General features: G+C 39.6%; 1 protein-coding gene and 1 long non-coding RNA gene across 7 annotated transcripts in view; one reads left to right on the top strand and one right to left on the bottom strand.

The window, feature by feature from the left end:
- The window catches only part of LOC109029726 (myocyte-specific enhancer factor 2), a 428152-nt gene that overhangs the window by 178518 nt on the left and 229635 nt on the right, over positions 1 to 19999 (top strand). Inside the window, exon 1 of one of the 6 annotated variants that reach the window (XM_072300146.1) lies at positions 5245 to 5856. The exons of the other annotated variants lie outside the window; for them this stretch is intronic. The gene's annotated coding sequence lies outside the window, so the exon portion shown is untranslated. Of the gene's footprint in view, positions 1 to 5244; positions 5857 to 19999 lie in introns of those variants that run through there. 6 annotated transcript variants of the gene reach the window in all.
- Positions 1 to 19999, bottom strand: part of LOC140224544 (uncharacterized) — a 192120-nt gene that overhangs the window by 19392 nt on the left and 152729 nt on the right. The gene's annotated exons all lie outside the window — the stretch shown is intronic.

The following is a 19999-nucleotide window of genomic DNA, read 5'->3' as shown; positions in this document are numbered from 1 at the left end:
TTGCAAAATTTAACAATTGTGAACGCAATTCCATGCCGAATTTATGGGTTGGTCAAAACTCATAAAGAGGGGATGCCACTTCGTCCAATTGTAAGTGCCTTGAAAAGTCCGTTTTATAATATGTCTAAGTATTTTGGAAATATTCTAGAGAAAGTTGTAGGGAAAAGTGGGAACACTGTCAAGAATACTTATGAATTCGTAGATTTTCTCAAAACCCAATCAGTACCTGATGACTTTGTTTTAGCTTCATTAGACGTTGTGTCTATGTACACAAATATTTCGATAAAATTAGCCCTTGATGTTATTAAAGAAAAATGGATGACAATTGCTCCCCATACAACGTTGCCAGAGGATCAATTTTTAGCCGGCATTAAAGCATGTTTAGAGTCAACAGTATTCACTTTCGACGAAGAATGCTTCAAGCAGATAAACGGCTTGGCAATGGGGTCACCAGTAAGCGCAAATGTTGCCAACCTGGTAATGGAGTACTTTGAAGAAAAATTATTTCAAGTGTTCCCTTATAAATTGCTATTCTATAAACGTTTTGCAGACGATATTATCTTATGCTGTCACAAAGATGATCTTGACAATGTTTTCCATTTTTTCAATAATTTTTCGAGCAATATCAAATTTACACTCGAGCGTGAAGTCAACAACTCTTTAAATTTCTTGGATGTCACTGTCATAAAAAACAGAGGGAAATTGATCACGTCATGGTTTAAAAAACCAATATTTTCTGGTAGATATCTCAATTTTTTGTCTGTGCAACCACTTCCACAAAAAATCAATGTGGTAAAAAATCTTGCAACGCGTGTATGTTTGTTGACACATCCTTTGGTCAGAAAAGACAAAATAAAAGAGGCAAAGCAATTGTTGATTGAGAATTGTTACCCGTGGTCACTTATCGAGTCAATTTTTGCAGAGGTAATAAATTCTTGCTACAACGGTTTCCCCCCTCGCAAAAATAGGGAAAAAGAAGAGACGGTGGTTGGACCATATTTGTCCTCATGTTCTGAAAAATTAAGTGCCGCAATAAAACCATTTGGATTATCGCTAGTAACAACAAATAAGTGTAATTTGAAAGGGTTTAAATCAGCTCTAAAATCCAAAATCCCAAACGAGAAAATGTCCGACGTGGTTTATGAAATCCCATGCAAAGGGTGCCCAGGGGTCTACATTGGGCAGACTTCACAGTATGTACATAAGCGCCTTGACGGACACAAGTTTAATAAGCATGAAAAAACGGCACTTAAGCAGCACGTAAAAGAAACAAACCATCAATTTGATTATGATAACACCAGGGTGCTAAAACAAGAGAAAAATGAGCAGGTCCGTTTAAATTTAGAAGGGTTAAGCATCCTCAAAAATAACAACGCTCTGAATTCACGGACGGAATTTTCCCATTTTGAGGACTATTTGGTAGGCACTGATACCTTTTAATTGTTACCCTTTGTTTTGTCGACCATTTATTAATAGCTGTAACTCAGGCAACAATGTTTGTAATGTTCGTTAGATTGTAATTATCTTTTCCTCTCTTCCCTGACTGTGTTGGGTCGGAGGACTAGGTGTTTATTTCTCGTTTTTCCTTGTTTTGTCGCCTCAGTCTCTGCCTGAAGATGGTGCGAATAATAAGCACCGAAACGTCGCATTAAAAATTTTTTGTTTAAAATAAATAAATGTACGGTTAAACAACTCATGAAGTTCGCTTTATTATATATATATATATATACATATATATAGTTAGTTAGTTAGTTAGTTAATTTTATTTAACGACGATCAGCATCTAGGCTATTTACGTCGGGGACTAGGCAATTTTAAGTTTTTAAATTTAGTTTCTTGAAGAGTTTTAAAATTTCTGTTACTACCATTGGACTATCTGAACACAAAGGGTGCATATTAAGAGGGAGGGAACTTCGAATTTTGATACGCGTGGGGATATATATATATATATATATATATGTGAAATTTACCTTATTTATTCAGCTTGCAGCCATAAAAAATCGAAACATTAGTTCCTACGCATCCGCAACGTTTCGCCCCGCATGGGGGGCATCCTCAGGCAGGCATACATTATAACTTAAAAACTATTCATAAAACTGATCGATTGTCCACGCGAAATGTTAAAATCGTCGAATGTCTACGCGGAAAAATAAAAACTTTTAAAAACACGAGAACTAAAACTACAACGGTGGCCACCACGAAACTCCGACTCGTATAACTGCTTGAAAACTGACTATAAACAAAGAGAGCCCGTCACCGCGAGGAGTAAATAGATAGCACACGTAAACAATCAGAAGAAAGCACTGTACGCCGTGCCCAGTACATCGGTGTCAGTTCTGAAATTAATGGAGTTTGAGCACCGTTTAATCTGTATGGCTTCATGATACAGCCTTGCCCTGAAATTGGGTTCCCTGACAAGTACTTCCGGATTTTTGAAGTTAAAACTGTGCTGTTGTTCTTGGCTGTGTTGGTGCAAAGCAGTTTTCTCCTTTTTGTCATACTTGTGTGACCGTATTCGTTCCCCTAGGTAGCGTTTGGTATGACCTATATAGGCAACATTGCAATCCAGACAGTTTATCTTGTAAACAACACCGGAGGTCTTTTCAGTTGGTACTGTACTCTTCAATTTCGAGAAAAACCGTTTATTCGAATTTGGGTTACTGAAAACTGGAAAGAAGTTATAGGGCTTCCAGCACTTTTTCAATTTTTCACTGAGTCCCCTTATATACGGCATTTTCACGACATTGCCAACATCTACTTTCTCCTTCGAAATTTTATTTTCTTCTTTCTCGCAAATATACTTGCATTTACGCATCATCTTGTCCAGTAGAGTAGGTGGATAGCCATTTCCTAAAAGCAACGTACGTGCTCTATCCATGCTTTCCTGGCGGTATTGTTTATCTGATAACTTGTAGGCGCGTTGAAATAAATTGCTCACAACATTTGCTTTCCAATGGAAGGGTACATTTGAAAAATAATTCATGTACCTACCAGACGATGTTGGTTTTTGATACCACTTCGTGTTTATTTTTTGACCTTCATGATGGTCTATGGTCATATCCAAGAAATTAAGTGATCCATTTTTTTCCGTCTCTATGGTGAATTGGATTTTAGGATGAAACGAATTGAAGTGCTCTAAAATGTATACATGTAAATTTTTTGGAAAACATGTGATGCAATCGTCTACAAACCGTTTATAGAAGGTTACACTGCATTTAAATGAGGCCAATATTTTCCCTTCTATATATTCCATTACCAAATTTGCTATCACTGCTGAAACAGGTCCTCCCATCGCAGCACCAGAAATTTGTTGATAAAATTCTTCTTGGTACTGAAAAAAGGTAGAAGTTGCACATACTTTTAATGCATAGAGGAACTCCTTTTTCGGCAATTTAGTATGGTGCTTGATCTTGTCCCAATATTCCTCTATGACTGTTTCGATTAATTCGAGTGGGATATTTGTGTACAAAGAAATAACATCTAAGGAGGCCAGCATGTAATGCTCCGGAATTTTTTGGTGTTTAATGAAATTACGAAAATGGAAGGAATCCTGTATAAAAGACTTAGTCTTTCCAACCACTTTGGACAATGTATTACTCAAAAACTTCGACATCTTATAAAATGGGGAGTCGATACAACTGACTATAGGCCTTAGTGGATTACCCGGTTTGTGAAGTTTGACAAGTCCATAAATCTTGGGGGCCACAGCATTTTTTGTGGTTAACCATTCCATCGTTTGTTTGGAAATTAACCCTCTTTTGCACCAGTCATTCACCATGGTGTTATTTTTCAATTGCTGCGTGTTAGACAAGTCCCTATTAATTTTAGAGTATACTGTTTCATCTCTAAGTAACTGCAACATTTTCCTGTGATAATCTGCTTTTGTAATAATGACGGTTTTGTTACTCTTGTCAGCCTCCACTATCAAAAGATCTTGGTTTTGCTGTAAAAACGTACGTGTTTCATGTAACCCTTGCATAAGTTCATCAGAAATAAGGTCATATTCAGGATCTCTAGAAAAATTCTTCCCATTGTTAACACCAGTGAGAAAGGTTTTAATCGTATCCACGGTTTTACTCCGAACCTCTTTTTGAGTAATTTCTTGTTCAAAGAAGTTTTTGGCTTCAAAATTCGCAACCACGCTGTCAATTCTAAACATTTTTGCGAGTGCAACTAACCCTTTTCCTTGGTTTTTGCGATTGTTGTTATACGAGAATTTTGGGCCAAGTGCTAATGTGTGTAAAACAGCCACGGGTATCTCTCGATCCGTTAGATTAACAATCCAATTTTTCCGAGAATTATCCACGTTGTTAAGTTGTGCGAGGCCCCCGCGTTGCTTTTTAAGTAATGATGTTATCTTCTTTTCTCTAATTGCCTTCCTTTGGACACTTTTTCTCTCATTTTTAATTTTTTCGCGTTTGACAAATTCATCAACGATTTCAGCTGGGACAAGCTGGAGTAAAAATACCACCAATCGGTCTTGTTTGATGTTGAGGTGGTTGATGAGCCGGTGACAACAAATTTCTGGTGTTGCGATGGGAGGACCTGTTTCAGCAGTGATAGCAAATTTGGTAATGGAATATATAGAAGGGAAAATATTGGCCTCATTTAAATGCAGTGTAACCTTCTATAAACGGTTTGTAGACGATTGCATCACATGTTTTCCAAAAAATTTACATGTATACATTTTAGAGCACTTCAATTCGTTTCATCCTAAAATCCAATTCACCATAGAGACGGAAAAAAATGGATCACTTAATTTCTTGGATATGACCATAGACCATCATGAAGGTCAAAAAATAAACACGAAGTGGTATCAAAAACCAACATCGTCTGGTAGGTACATGAATTATTTTTCAAATGTACCCTTCCATTGGAAAGCAAATGTTGTGAGCAATTTATTTCAACGCGCCTACAAGTTATCAGATAAACAATACCGCCAGGAAAGCATGGATAGAGCACGTACGTTGCTTTTAGGAAATGGCTATCCACCTACTCTACTGGACAAGATGATGCGTAAATGCAAGTATATTTGCGAGAAAGAAGAAAATAAAATTTCGAAGGAGAAAGTAGATGTTGGCAATGTCGTGAAAATGCCGTATATAAGGGGACTCAGTGAAAAATTGAAAAAGTGCTGGAAGCCCTATAACTTCTTTCCAGTTTTCAGTAACCCAAATTCGAATAAACGGTTTTTCTCGAAATTGAAGAGTACAGTACCAACTGAAAAGACCTCCGTGTTGTTTACAAGATAAACTGTCTGGATTGCAATGTTGCCTATATAGGTCATACCAAACGCTACCTAGGGGAACGAATACGGTCACACAAGTATGACAAAAAGGAGAAAACTGCTTTGCACCAACACAGCCAAGAACAACAGCACAGTTTTAACTTCAAAAATCCGGAAGTACTTGTCAGGGAACCCAATTTCAGGGCAAGGCTGTATCATGAAGCCATACAGATTAAACGGTGCTCAAACTCCATTAATTTCAGAACTGACACCGATGTACTGGGCACGGCGTACAGTGCTTTCTTCTGATTGTTTACGTGTGCTATCTATTTACTCCTCGCGGTGACGGGCTCTCTTTGTTTATAGTCAGTTTTCAAGCAGTTATACTAGTCGGAGTTTCGTGGTGGCCACCGTTGTAGTTTTAGTTCTCGTGTTTTTAAAAGTTTTTATTTTTCCGCGTAGACATTCGACGATTTTAACATTTCGCGTGGACAATCGATCAGTTTTATGAATAGTTTTTAAGTTATAATGTATGCCTGCCTGAGGATGCCTCCCATGCGGGGCGAAACGTTGCGGATGCGTAGGAACTAATGTTTCGATTTTTTATGGCTGCAAGCTGAATAAATAAGGTAAATTTCCTATAAATATTACAGCCATTTTATCTTTATATATATATATATATATATATATATATATATATATATATATATATATAAGATATTTCTTCGAAATCTACCTAAAAAGGACTGGAGTCACATTATTTGTCATGGGTGCGGTATGACAGTCGCTGTTAGACAAAAGGGGAGTAAACTTTTGGTATCAGTGTTGCATACGTGCGTTTTTCAAGGCGCTCGATCCGAGATCACTCAGGAGCTCCTCTGAAGAGGATTTAGTCAATATTAAGAAACTAATTTTGGAGGTTCCGGTTTCTTTTCTATCCATTCAATTTTGTAACGGTACAAGCATGGGTTGTGAATTGTTTGATAATCCACTATTCGCATCGTACGATGTTCCATTCGTGCTGGGGGACTCACTGAACCTTCTAAGGGGCAAATCAGAGTACACAAGCCGTGTTAAACTCTATTTTAAGTTTTTATTGCGTCAAAATCGGCAACAAATGAGTTTGAAACAGTAATTCGCCAACCACGTATCTCCTTATTCAATGTTGGACCTAAGTTCTACAAACACGTATCTTGGTTTTTTGGTCATTTCTTCTGACTGACGCGATTATTATTCAAAATGACAGTAGAATCTTAAAAAGCATCTTATTTTGATTTTTTATTCAAGAATTATCTCCCCTCTACCTATAAAGATGAGGAATGTAGACGGTTTTTTTCGCTCTACTGAAAAATTCCGTTTTCCGAGGTACGTGTTTGCGGACTTACGCCGTCAGTATCTCCCTATCTGACGCCTTCAGTTCATTAAACCTGAGTAAACAAACGATTTCACTAACTTTTCTATTGAATGATGTCAATCGTTTTCATGATTTTGTTTCATTTTTCTCTCTTAATTTTACAACTACAAAGGCTTTGAATCAATTGAAATCCTACGCAAAAAGAGTCTACGCAAAAGCGTGGCAAAAAGATTGATATCGAAAAAATTTACTTGCTCTGGATAAAACCATCGGATGTACCTATCGAATATCGAATGACGCAGTCACTTGGTTTGTTTATTAGTGCAGATTGACCGCTTGGAACTGGACCGCGTTAAACAGAAAAGAACCAAGCCACACAAGCTATTGTCAAATTGAATTGGGCAGTTTAATTTTTAACATGATAACGGCTGTGCTGATTTTCGTGCTAATTTCAGTGGATTCCTCCATACTACGAAGCAAATTCCTTAAAATTTTCAAAGGAATCCACACAAACGTTCTCTCGTAAAAAATTAAATTGCCCAGTTAAATTTGGCAATAGCTGATGTGTTTTGGTTCCTTTCTGTTAAATGCGGCCCAACTGTGTGACCTGCACCTGGGCAATGGGCATAAAGGGGTGTAGGTTCAATTCTTGAGCGCTTCCACCCCCCTCCCTGAACCCTACATTAGGGCGCGGTGTACCTCCTCCGCTACGAATCTCACTCCGCGGAAAGAAACCTATGGAGGAACATAGGAACAAATTCCCAAGTGCTTGCTCGAGGCTCCAGCCAGATTAGTTTGTAGTCCCTTTCATCTCTCTCCAATCCCGAAAATCCCTCAATTTTCAAGAGGTCCCCGCGAACAGGTTGTTAAAATTTCTGAAGGAACGTGTCTATTTTACATTGAGTTTTTAGGGAGAGAGCGCTGATTTTTGTGCATCAACTACCAACCGTGCCGCTAACCGTTCTGCCGAGACCGCATGAGAACGAGGATTAGACACGCCATAGTGTCTTGCGTCAAAGATATATCGGATACCACTGTCGGAAATGATTTAGGCACACTAGGTGCCAATCAGTCCTATTCTTTATTTTTCAACACATATTATTTACTGAAACGTAACCAATGCAAGAATGTGTCTTGTATCTATCTACATAATTTAAATTAACTAAATTAATTTCATGAAATCAACAAAGTAACATTAGATAATAAAACCATTATCCAGTCCTATTTGTAAATTAACTCGTTTGAAAATAAATAAAAAATTGAAAACGCTGAAAGCTTAGAATTCACACCCGAGAAAAATGTGCCTAAAATTGAAAAATGTGAAGGTTCGTCTCCTCGAGAAAAGAATGCAGGTCTTAACAAGAGTGTCGACTGTCAGTGAAGACCGAAAAAAGTACAAAATTGCATGCCATCAGGACAAATCAGGATAAAACAATATGTCTGTCAAAACCGGTCATGGACCACATGTGCGTTAGCACATGTAGTGAAACACTTCATTCATATCAATAAATATATTCAGTTGGTTTCAACACCTCAAACGAGTGTCAATTTATTCGCGCCAGACTTCAGGCAATGACATGTAAAACACCAGAAAAGGACATTTAAAACACCAGGAAAATATGAAAATCCGGACGGAAATTTTAGTAGACTCTGTGTCACCAACGGAGGAAATGCATCTTCTTACAATGAGAGTATAGTTTAAATTTGATCTATAAAATTCAGTTCAATTAAGTATCAATTCGTCCTCAAAGAAATCGTAAAAAACCAAAATACACACCCTATTAATAATCAGAGTGCAACGCTCATCAACATACCCTAAGCACAAGAAACTGTCAAGTTTGTACATTTTTGACAGAATGCACATTCTAATCCTCAATGCGTGGTCCGCGAAGTATTAGATCTTGAAGTCTGACATCGGCTGAAGCATAACGATATCATCCGCGATGCCTCAAATTCGGGCCCAGGCCCCGCCGCTGGGAATCACAAATTGCCGAAACGGGACCCACAACAGTTGGGGGAGGGGGAATTCGCTAGGATCCAATTGCCAAAATCGATGGAGCTCATCAACCGAAGCGGCCACGGGCGTGTCGGGGCAAGGGCAACGACCGTCGCCAACTCCGTGACGTCTCGCAGAGCAGCGCAGGTTCTGCCGTCCTATAAAGAATAACGCCGTACCAACGTTTAAACATTTCTAAACCCCCCCCCCCTCCATCCCCCACCGGCCTACCCGATAAAATGTTTATATTTGAGTATGAATAGTTCTCCTTCAGAGTTTTAAATATTTTAGATGAAACTAGGAGATACGCCCTCTGGCAGTTCAGCGGTCCAACCTCCAGAGGGTGCTTCGCGCACTATCGAGTTAATCTGGATAGAGGGATCTCACCTAGGGACTATCACCTGTCGATAGCCGCAAAACTCATGGAAATCGGCTCAGTAAAACAGTAGAACGAACTGTGACGAATAATGGAATTGTAGGTGGTCAGAGAGCTTATGATAATGATGATTGCGAAATAATTCTTTCGGAAAATTGGGGGAAGGGGGGGAAGAGAGAGAGAACAAGAACTGATATTGAAGAAAATTCGATTTTCACCCGGAGAGATTTTGCAAGCTCTGAATGTTAGTTCGGCGCGGCGGTCCTTAGTCGGTAGCGTACCCCGTGCCCGATAGCAAGTCCGTTCAGGAGCAGCACAATCCTTTCGATCTTCGCGTAGCGAAATACATGTTTTGCAGAATCAATTAAGATTTCGTTTACCTGCAGGGACAGTATTAAAATCGTCATACGATGTTGCCAAGTTTCCCCGCCTTTACATTGTTCCATATCCTCTTCAGGCAAAAATATCTGAAGCAATTGGATGTCAAGTATCTCCGGACTAATCTCAAATTTAGTAACTCATTATCAGGATTGTCAGCGGTAGAAAGATGGTATCACATCCTGCATCTTTTGCACCGTTGTCGAAATATTTTTCGTCGGTTATGTGAAGTCGAACCGCAAATTCAAAGTCCTTCATTCCCACCCCCTACGTTCAGTTGTTGCTGCACACCTCAAATTAATATTGTTAAATCGTATTCTTTTTGAGCTGTAGGGCTCTTAGTCTTAGTCTTAGTCTCTGTGCTAAGTCTCAACGAGAGAAAATCCGTCTCTACAGAGATCTCAAAGAATCTGCAAACGAGGTGGTTTCTCGTAGGCGACCCAGTCCCAGTTCGGCAGGTCTTTAGCCCGAGCGGTGCAGTGGAGCCGCAGTTTCACCATAAGGTTTGGGCCTCTTCGCCAGCTAGGGGCCGCACACTGTGGTATTTGACCAAAAAACCTAGCCAAAACCCAAATTTTAAATTTTTTTTCTTCGCAAAACTAATGTGATATTCGGAATCTACTATGTCTTATACCCTAGGAAACATGTAGATGAAGAGACCACCAAATGATCTTTTCACAGCGATTATTTTGATATGTTTCGTAGCGCTACTCGTCGGTCAGTTTAATTCGACTTTGCGACCATGTAGGGGAAGTTCAGCGATATGAAACACATTTGTGGGGGTATATTTCACATAACTAACCACAGTCTTTTCGAAATTTCCTCTTTTAATGCGTTTCATAGGAGGCTGGCTGAAAAGTGATGTACACTTTTTTTTGAAATTCAGAAACCCATTTCTTTTTAGCCCCAACTGCCCTCAAGCAGTTTAAGGCGAGATATTATAGTCCAATGTGAGTATTTTCATAATCAAGGGGTGACAGCCTGCAGAATCGTGCGGAAATTGATTTTTTTGACGTTAAAGATAGACTTTTTAGGGATTTTCAAAAACATCAATGAGAAAAATTGTGTTGATACTAACGACTGAAATGGTATTTTTCCCACAGTTTTGACCAGTAACAAATTCAGTGATGTTTGGTCACGCCACCTGTGTTTCTGGCCCTTACGCCCCCAAAAGAAGGGTAAAAAAAGAATTGTATAGTGGATGGAAGGGCCCCTTCAAAGTCGTGCAAGAATGTTTAATCCGTTATCTAGCAATCTTTTCGTGCATTATCCTTGAGTATAGACATATTTTAATGTCATGTTTTACTTCGACAGACAGAGAGTCCATGCGGCCGTCGGGTGGGGCTTCAAAGTGGCTTTTTGGCACCATGGAATTATGCTGAAAGGCACATTTGAAGCCTAGTAAAAGTAATTTTACGATTTTTCCTCGGCCAGCAGATTGTAAAGGGGTTAAAGTTAAATTTTTCATGATTATCAACTTCAAGTTTCTGTGGTAAGAGTATGTAACTACCCACGAAGTTTTTTAGTGATTATAGTGTCATCGAAAAAGTGTTTGAGCAAAATTTTTTTCATAGATCGTATTCAGCCCCTATTTATATTTTAACAGGAGCAAAAAACCTCTTCATCCACTCTATTGCATGAAATAAAAAATTCCCAGAGTAAAAAAGTTTAGCCTCGACCGAGAATCAAAACCCGAACGATCAGTATAGGAGGATATTGTTTTGACCATTCCTTTAATATGTTTACATACCTGAAGGTCCCAGAACCTTCATGCTAACACTAATTTTGAATCAAAACTGTTGAATATCAAATATCTAGAATGATTCACATGAATTATTTTGAGGAAAGTACAATCACACCTCAATGTGAGAGATCGGTTGTTTCGTCACATATTTTGAAGTCACATACGTTGCTTGGGCCCTAAATGAGGGTCACAGAGTTTCCTTGTTTCGAAGAGTGGACCATAGGTTAAGGGAAAACTCATCTAAATGCACCGCTTAACTCCGATACTTCGCGTCCTTTAAAAGCCTCTTTTTGGGGAACTTCATCCTCTTTAAACTCTCCTCAAATTGTCATATGATGTGTTTGATAGATAAATCTTGCATAGTATCACTTTAAAAGAAGTACTGTTTGTAAAATCTTAAAACTCAGCGATATGTGGTGATACGTAATTTTGGCCAGTTTTTTCGGTCAAATACCTCAGTGTGCGCCGCGCCGCTTCATCGCACAGTTAAAAATTTCCGTGTTTTTGGTTACTGTGGGTTCCTTTGGTTCGGTCAACCGAAAGGACTTAGTTGATCAACCGCTTTGGTTGAATCGACCGGAATAGAACCGGAAGTTACTTCGAGACATTACTTACACAAGAAAGTGCCATGCCAGTAGTGGTACCTAACCCGGATTTTTCGTACGAGCAACTATTCTATATTGAAGTAGGGGGGGGGGGGGGACTCTCTTTTTGGGCTCAGAATCAAATGGAGTTTGAATTTCATCCCAAATCCCCCTTGGATATTTGGATGCGTGTCCTTCCTGGATTTTGACTTTGCCCTCTAATATTCCCCTGAACTTGTGCCGCCCTGGATTTTTTTCAGAAAATGTGATTACCCCTCTCCCCTCCACCCCCGATTTTTCCTTTGATTTGGATCTCTCCTCCGCGATTTTGACGTTCCCAGGATATCGCCCCAAAGTTTGATCGTTCCGGGATTTTTCCCTGGATTTTGACCACCTGGAAAGCTTCCAGATTCTTTTTTTCTTCCCAAGGATTTTAACCTCCCCTCAAGGTAAAACTTTCCACTGAATTTTCTTCTGAGTTTTGAACCTCCTGCACAGCTGAAAGGTGAAAGAAAAGTTAAATCTACACCGAAAAAAGGAGGGTGTCAAATCAACACAGAGTTGTGTTGGCTTGACACAACTGTTGGATTGGCCATTTTTACAGAACACAACGTAGTGTTGAATCAAGAAAATAGTTGTGTCAGATCAAGTATGCAGGTTGTCACCACTTAACACTCTGAGTTGGGTCAAGTCAAAGAAAGTAAATGTGTTAAATCAACACAACCTACACTGGAAAAAAAAAGAAGCTTGAAGCAAATGTGAAAAGTTTCAGGATTAAATAGGAAATTTAAGTGGATTTAGTGCCGAGGTATCCTTTCGCCACGTGAGCGATATTAAATATCTATGCAGTTATCCGCACCGCGGTCGTTCCCAAACGGTCTCCCATCTAAATACTCACTACGCCCGATGTTGCTTAGCCCCGTGATCGCCCAAGTGCCGCTGCAATGGAGTTCCGGAAAATCCCTTGACGTGACGGGGTAACTAAGCGTTCATAAGCGTCCTCAGCGCCAATTCCATGTTTGAAAGCAATGATATTCTCGGAAATTTCTATGCAGTTTCAAAGGAAGAAGTAAAATGAAGAAAAATAAATAAATAAATAAAATGAAATAAAACAAAAAATGAATAAGTATATGGTATAAACTAGTATAAATAAACAACATAAAATAATAAAGTAGATTGAGATAAATATAAAGAAAATAAAGTACGTTAAAATATTTGAATAAATTAGTATTGGTATGTAGAATTTATTAGGCTCCAAAGTAACTTTTGGCTATAAGGCACCTCGTTTGCTCCAAGATCTACACGGCATTGTATCAAGTTAAAGCTACAATTTCTTGATTCAAATTAATTGTTTTCTTAATTCGAGAAACTTGATTGTGTTATTGTATTACAATGAAGATTTCTTGATACGAGAAAATCGTTTTCTCAATTTGACACACTCAGTTGTGTTCTCTCATTACAAAAAATTGTGTTCATTCATGCCAACACAAAGCCTCCTAACCCAACTTTGTAGTGTCAATTTAATGCAACTCGTTTACTCCAATTAACACAACATAGCACAACACAACTTATTGGTTTGATATATCCCAACGATTTTTTTTAGTGTATCTATTTACCCTGCAAAGCTCTACTTAAAGCCCCGTTTCTTATTTTTCTCCAAAGCTCATTCTTTGCGAATCAACAAGTGTGGCATACAATTTTGATAAAACTTCCCGTCAGTAGTTGTTCAGCGGAAAGAGCCCGCAATAAATTACGTGATTCTCCTTCAGCTCATTCCATCGATGCAGAAATTCTGCATTTCAAAAATCGAGAATAAGGAACGCTTAGGTTAGGCAGGCACCAATATGCACCTATTACCGAGATTATACTCTGATGGATGACCGTTGATCAATAAAATGGAACCAGACAGGACCTCTATAGCAGTTGCGAACCTTGAGATTTGCGGGCCTTGAGATAAAGAGCGACGCCAAGAATGGCACAATTTGGGCCAGAAGGAATTTTTCTGAAACCGGGCCCAAACGATACCTTATGATACCCTAAAACTCTGGTTAAAATTTTAGCTTGAGTATACGCACGATTTTTGAGAAATGAGGGGGCAAAGTTGCCAAATCGCTATCATTCTGGACAGCATTTCTACAGCAAAAAGACGGGGAAAATGGACGAAAAAGTTACACCTTTGATGGGTTTCGGCTGTAAATGTTCTCATTGGGCCCCCAAGCATTTAACTGTGTTCAGTTTCAAAATTTTGATCGCACAGTGGTCCAAAGTGGGGAGAAATCGTCGACAAATCAGGATTCTATGTCAAAAAAAATGGATATAAAATTGTCGGTCTGCTGCAGTTTTCATGGCTAACAATGTTCTTATCGGTCCTCAATGCATGAAATTGTGTTCAGCTTCACAAATTTACATCGCACAGTGGTCAAAAGAGAAGGAATTAGTGGACAAATTAAGATCCTCTGTAAAACTTTTTAAAAATGAAGTGAAACTGTTGGTCCCCAGTAGAGTTTAGATCCCGGAAAAATTCATGTATTTAATTTTTTTAATTATTACTGCATGTCAGACCGTATTGTCTATAGAACGTTGTTATAGAATAGACTTTGTAGCATTATCTCAATAAAATATGCAAACTTTCGGAAATTTAAAAAAAAGAAGGAAAAATGGAGAGAAAAAATTAAAAAATGATTTAAACAGTCCAAAAAATAATTTAAAGAATTTTTCCGGGATCTAAACTCTACTGGGGACCAACAGTTTCACTTCATTTTTAAAAAGTTTTACAGAGGATCTTAATTTGTCCACTAATTCCTTCATTTTTGACCACTGTGCGATGTAAATTTGTGAAGCTGAACACAATTGCATGCATTGAGGACCGATAAGAACATTGTTAGCCATGAAAACTGCAGCAGACCGACAATTTTATATCCATTTTTTTTGACATAGAATCCTGATTTGTCGACGATTTCTCCCCACTTTGGACCACTGTGCGATCAAAATTTTTGAAACTGAACACAGTTAAATGCTTGGGGGCCCAATGAGAACATTTACAGCCGAAACCCATCAAAGGTGTAACTTTTTCGTCCATTTTCCCCGTCTTTTTGCTGTAGAAATGCTGTCCAGAATGATAGCGATTTGGCAACTTTGCCCCCTCATTTCTCAAAAATCGTGCGTATACTCAAGCTAAAATTTTAACCAGAGTTTTAGGGTATCATAAGGTATCGTTTGGGCCCGGTTTCAGAAAAATCCCTTCTGGCCCAAATCGTGCCAAAAAACGGTCGTTTTTGGCGTCGCTCTTTCGCTTAGTGAATCCGTAGACGATCTCCCAGTGATGGCACGAGTGCAATACGCTCACAATCAGTTCGAACAGAAACCCCTCCCTCTCATCTACCGTTCATCGAAACCCGTACGAAATAGCGGAGAAAAGTGGTCAGAGCACTTGGCTACAAGCCCGAATTCAAGGTGTCCATACGTAGAAGCCCGAGCGCTGATCTTGACCTTCTCAACCTGAGAAGACGACGACGACGCGACGCGACACAGCACGACAGCTAGGCTTCAAAAATCAGATTATCCACCCGCTACCAGCAGGATTGCGTCATCGGCCCTAGGTTATGGTCATGGGCGCAGTCGTAGACGCGAGGTTTCGGCACACTACAGTGTGAACCCAGAAGCCGGCATGGCCCGCATGGCGGCGCGGCGGCGCGCGGCGCGGTCCACAGACTGAATTTAACGGAACTTTATTCGAAAATGCACTGCACCGTTATAAAAGGTGTTGGATCTTATGTTTTTTGGGTCGCTGATTTCATTTTACATCTTAGTTTAACAAAATATTAACATCCTGACCGAGAAACTTAACCTCAAATGTGATTTCTGGCGCTTTTAAGACTGAAGATTTTTTCCACCCTATTTTGACATGTATAAAAATAATAACAAAAGTGTCTCTCTGTCGATATCAGACAATTCTCATTTATTTTTAGGCGGTAAATCCGAATATGACCTCCGTTTTGGTCCATCGCCCTTAAATTTTCCGGAAAAGCCAATTTTACCCGGAAAAATGGACATTTTTGGTGTTTTTGCGACTGTTGACCTCTGCACCATGTAGGTAAAATTTTTTCCAGGTACCAAATAGTACTAGTTCGATGTATTTTGATCTACTGAGTCCGAAAATGACCTTTGTTTTTTCTTATCACCTCTCTTTTTTCTGAAAAAGCGACTTTTTCCCGGGAAAATGAGCAAATCTGACGTATTTTTGTCATAATTGCAATTCATGTTGATAAATTATACCCGTGTTAAAGCGATTCTGTCATGTATATTAAGCTGCTAAATCCGAATATGACATAGGTTTTGGTTTATCACCCTCCAGTTCTCGGATAATGCCGATTTTTCCGCGCCTTTTGAGTAAAACCTTTCCCGGACTCTTGTGTTAAAAATACGCTTTAAAATTGATTTCTATGTCTAATATATCGATTCTTATGTATTTTGACTTGCTAAACCCAAATATGACCTTAGACTTTTCCTATCACCCCTCATTATCCCGGAAAATTCAATTTTCCTCGGAGAACGAGCTTTTTTGGTATTTTTGCGCCAATTTTCCTATTCTATAGAGTTGCAGCGATTTTCCAAGTTCGTCTTTAGGTCTTCTCTGACGTCTTAAGAAACATTCAACCGGGGTTCGACCTCAACTTGCCTCTTACAACCCCCCGTTTTCCTCAGAATACGGAAAATCGTCGCAAAAATACCAAAAAAGCTCGTTCTCCGAGGAAAATTGAATTTTCCGGGATAATGAGGGGTGATAGGAAAAATCTAAGGTCATATTCGGGTTTAGCAAGTGAAAATACATAAGAATCGCTATATCAAACATCGAAATCAATTTTAAACCGTATTTTTAACACACTTAGAGTCCGGGAAAGGTTTTACCCAAAAGGCGCGGAAAAATCGGCATTATCGGAGAACTGGAGGGTGATAAACCAAAACCTATGTCATATTCGGATTTAGCAGCTTAATATACATGACAGAATCTCTTTATCACGGGTCCAGTAAAATTTATCATCATGAATTGCAATTATGACAAAAATACGTCAAAATTGCTCATTTTCCCGGGAAAAAGTCGCTTTTTCGGAAAAGTGAGAGGTGATAAGAAAAAACAAAGGTCATTTTCGGACTCAGTAGATTAAAATACATCGGAATACTTTTATTTTGTACCTAGAAAAAATTTAACAGTCGCAAAAACGCCAAAAATGCATGAAATATTCCACATTCTGATGTACGGAGGTGCACTCCGAAAAAAATTAATTTCGACCGTTAGGCGCAAAAAGGCGCAATTTAAATTGGCATCATTTTAAAGTCAAGGATATGTTGAACAAGATTTTTCAATCCGCAAAGCATTAACTAGAATTAAAAAAAAGTTGGAGCTTCCTAAAAATTACGAATTTCACTGATTTCTAGCATTTTTTGGCGTATGTTTGGAGCGTTCAAAAGCATACAAATTCCGGTTCAAAATTAATCAAACGGGGTGAAAAGGAAGTCACTTGCCATCAGGTGGATCCATGTTGCCCAAAAATTTACATAGATGAGGCGTAACTCGGTAAAATAAACACCCTGTAACGCACCACCGAATGCGGCTCACAATCAGCTAATGAAGACCTACCGCGCGCTCTGTTGTTAGGGTCCGTCACAATCTTATAAATCATTATTAGTCGATGAAAACTTAGGTGACGATCCATGAGAGTATGTATGATAAAACTGTAGTGCCAAATTTTAATTTTTTCCACCCTCAAAATTTGACTAAAGTTCCGTTAAATAGGGTCTGTGGACCATAGTGGGCGCGGTCAGCCCTCGAACGGACGCATTTAAGGTCACATTCCCAGTCGATCCTTTAACGGTTTCCTCATCAGGAGACCTCACGTGGTTTACATGGCGATTTAATGAGGTTTAATGAGATCCTTAAGATATAATAATAAAATTATAATTTTCAACAAATCGCGAGGAAAAATTTAGCAGTGTAAATTTGGATATAGGCCTATGCAAGAGATCGCAATGCTTTGCCCCCGCATAAAATAAAAATCACGGAAGAACGAATTGTATGATTTTGACGAACTTTAAGGTAGGTACGAACCTACTCTAAGGTTCCCCAAACCGGCCACATTTTGGGCGCTTCTGGGTACCAGATGCGCCCTTTCCAGCCGTTCGACTCCCCCGATGTAACGTGTACTATACTACATACCGTTTTGCCTTATGGGTAATGACGCCATTCTGGTACACCCGGGAAAATTTGATTTTCTTCTGCATCTGGTATTCATAAAAGTTTTCGTGAAATGTTTTGCTTTTTAGCATAACAATCTCGCACGGACGTATTACCTGGTGAAACTATTTTGGGGCTTCGTTATGCTTAAATGCCTCATATTCGAGGTTGTAGTTTCAGATTGATTCGAAAAAATCACGAACAGTCACGTGATCTCTTCATTTTAGTGACGTATTACTGTGCTATTTTGTGATTGGTTCATTTTCTCGGCGCAGCATCGTCAAGCGTCAGCTGTTTGCGGTGGTTTGCGGCATTGGGCTGAAGGTTTAAGGTTAGCCGGCCAGGTTGGCCTAGTGGTCAGCGCGTCTGACTCTAGGCCAATAGGTCCCGGGTTCGAATCCCGGTGGTGGCGACAAATTTTCATGGAACTGACGAGTGGATCTGCAGAAACAGATTCCACTCGGCCTTAATCCCTGAAAATTTGAAAGCCTGGAGCATGGATGTGCCTAAATCCCATGATGTCTAAGGACAATAAATACTGTCTATCGTTGGCTGTAGGTTCCAACGGAATATAAGCCACTAAACCAGCAAAAAAAAAAAAAAAAAAAAGGTTTAAGGTTATGTCATGGACCAAGAGAATAAATAAGGACCCCCAACTCCAGTTAGCGGTGACATTAGCGCTGCCTGGCAGAGTGTTCACGCCGTGATTATGGGTCCAGCCAGCGCCGATGTCGTTGATGTCACCGCTGGCCGGCACCGCGTCGCCGCGGTCGCTATCTTCCCCGCGACCCACGCTTCCCCTCCCCGCTGCTGCACTCCTGTTCTCACTGCCACGCTCCCCCGCGCGCCCTACCTCGCGACGCCGCTGTCCGCTAGATCGCGTTGACGCATCTAGCTTTATCAGACGTTTCGCCGTTCTTTCCCGTCGTTTCATTTACACGGTATCCTTTATGATTCCATGCACCACCTAAAGGTTAATCACTTAGTGCTTATAGATGTTTCTAGATCTTCGTTGTCGTCCTGAAGTTCTGAAGAGTTTAATGGGAAAAGCTTCCCACTTTTATTTCAATCTTCGTCAGTATTCGGGTATATAAACTGATAATAATATACTTTGTCAAAGAAGCGCCCTTCAACGCTTTGGCGTTGGAACTGCTTGTTTTCATCTGTATTGAGCGTTCACCACGTTAGTAGTGTACGCTCTTTCCCGTCGTTTTGCATCGGGTATGTTACTAATGTATCCATTGGTAAAGGCCCGCACTACTCCATGGGAATCGGCGCCATTTTTCGTGGCGGGAAGCAATAGACCTATTTTCTCAATTTTTTTTTTTTTTTATGTATCATTTCTACCCTTTTTTCTCCTAGTTTGTCCTCTTTATGTAATGCCTGTAGGCTTGTCTTTGAGAAATTAATATCTTTACGTTTTAAAACTCTGCAACGCACTTTTATTTAATGACTCTTTCAAGGATCGTTCAAATTTTTAGTCGTCGGAGATCTAAAAAAAGTGTCGGGTACAAAGTACCCCTTCACTAATGACCCCTATATCTATACTATAAGCTCAAGACCTCCTAATTTTGCGAAACTGGTGACGCTTAGTTCCAGCGTTCTACCGGGCCGATTTTCATGATTTTTGCGGCTATTGACGGGCAATAATTGTCTCTAGATAAGCCAACTCTTTTCAGATTTTGAAAATATGGCCCAGGTTTTTTTATATTACGTGGTAAAGTTGCGAATTCTCTCATATAAACAATGTAAATTTATATGTTTTGTCATAGTTCGTTTGAGCATTCTACTGGGCCGATTTCCATGATTTTTGCGTAAATCGACAGGTAATAGGCCCTAGATGAGCCCGCTGTAATCAGATTTTGGAAAAAGGACCCAGGTTTTTTTAAAATCACGTTATTAAAGTGAGTGAATTTACAGAGTGCTCCGGGACTGCTACCGCTATGCGCGGGAGGATGCGCAGTGGTCGAGGAGGTTGCGCAGTAGGTGTGTAGCCTGCGCATCAGCTCTACACTTATCTACACAAGATTTCCGCCGATTACCGCAAGACGAGCGGTGGCCGAGTCGTCTACGACGTCGGAAGTGTCCACATTGATCAAGGTGTGGGT

This window comes from Bemisia tabaci, chromosome 1, assembly GCF_918797505.1.
Source record: "Bemisia tabaci chromosome 1, PGI_BMITA_v3".
Classification (NCBI taxonomy): domain Eukaryota; kingdom Metazoa; phylum Arthropoda; class Insecta; order Hemiptera; family Aleyrodidae; genus Bemisia; species Bemisia tabaci.
Note: the sequence above shows the minus strand (reverse complement) of the source record. Positions and strands in the feature narration are given on the sequence as shown.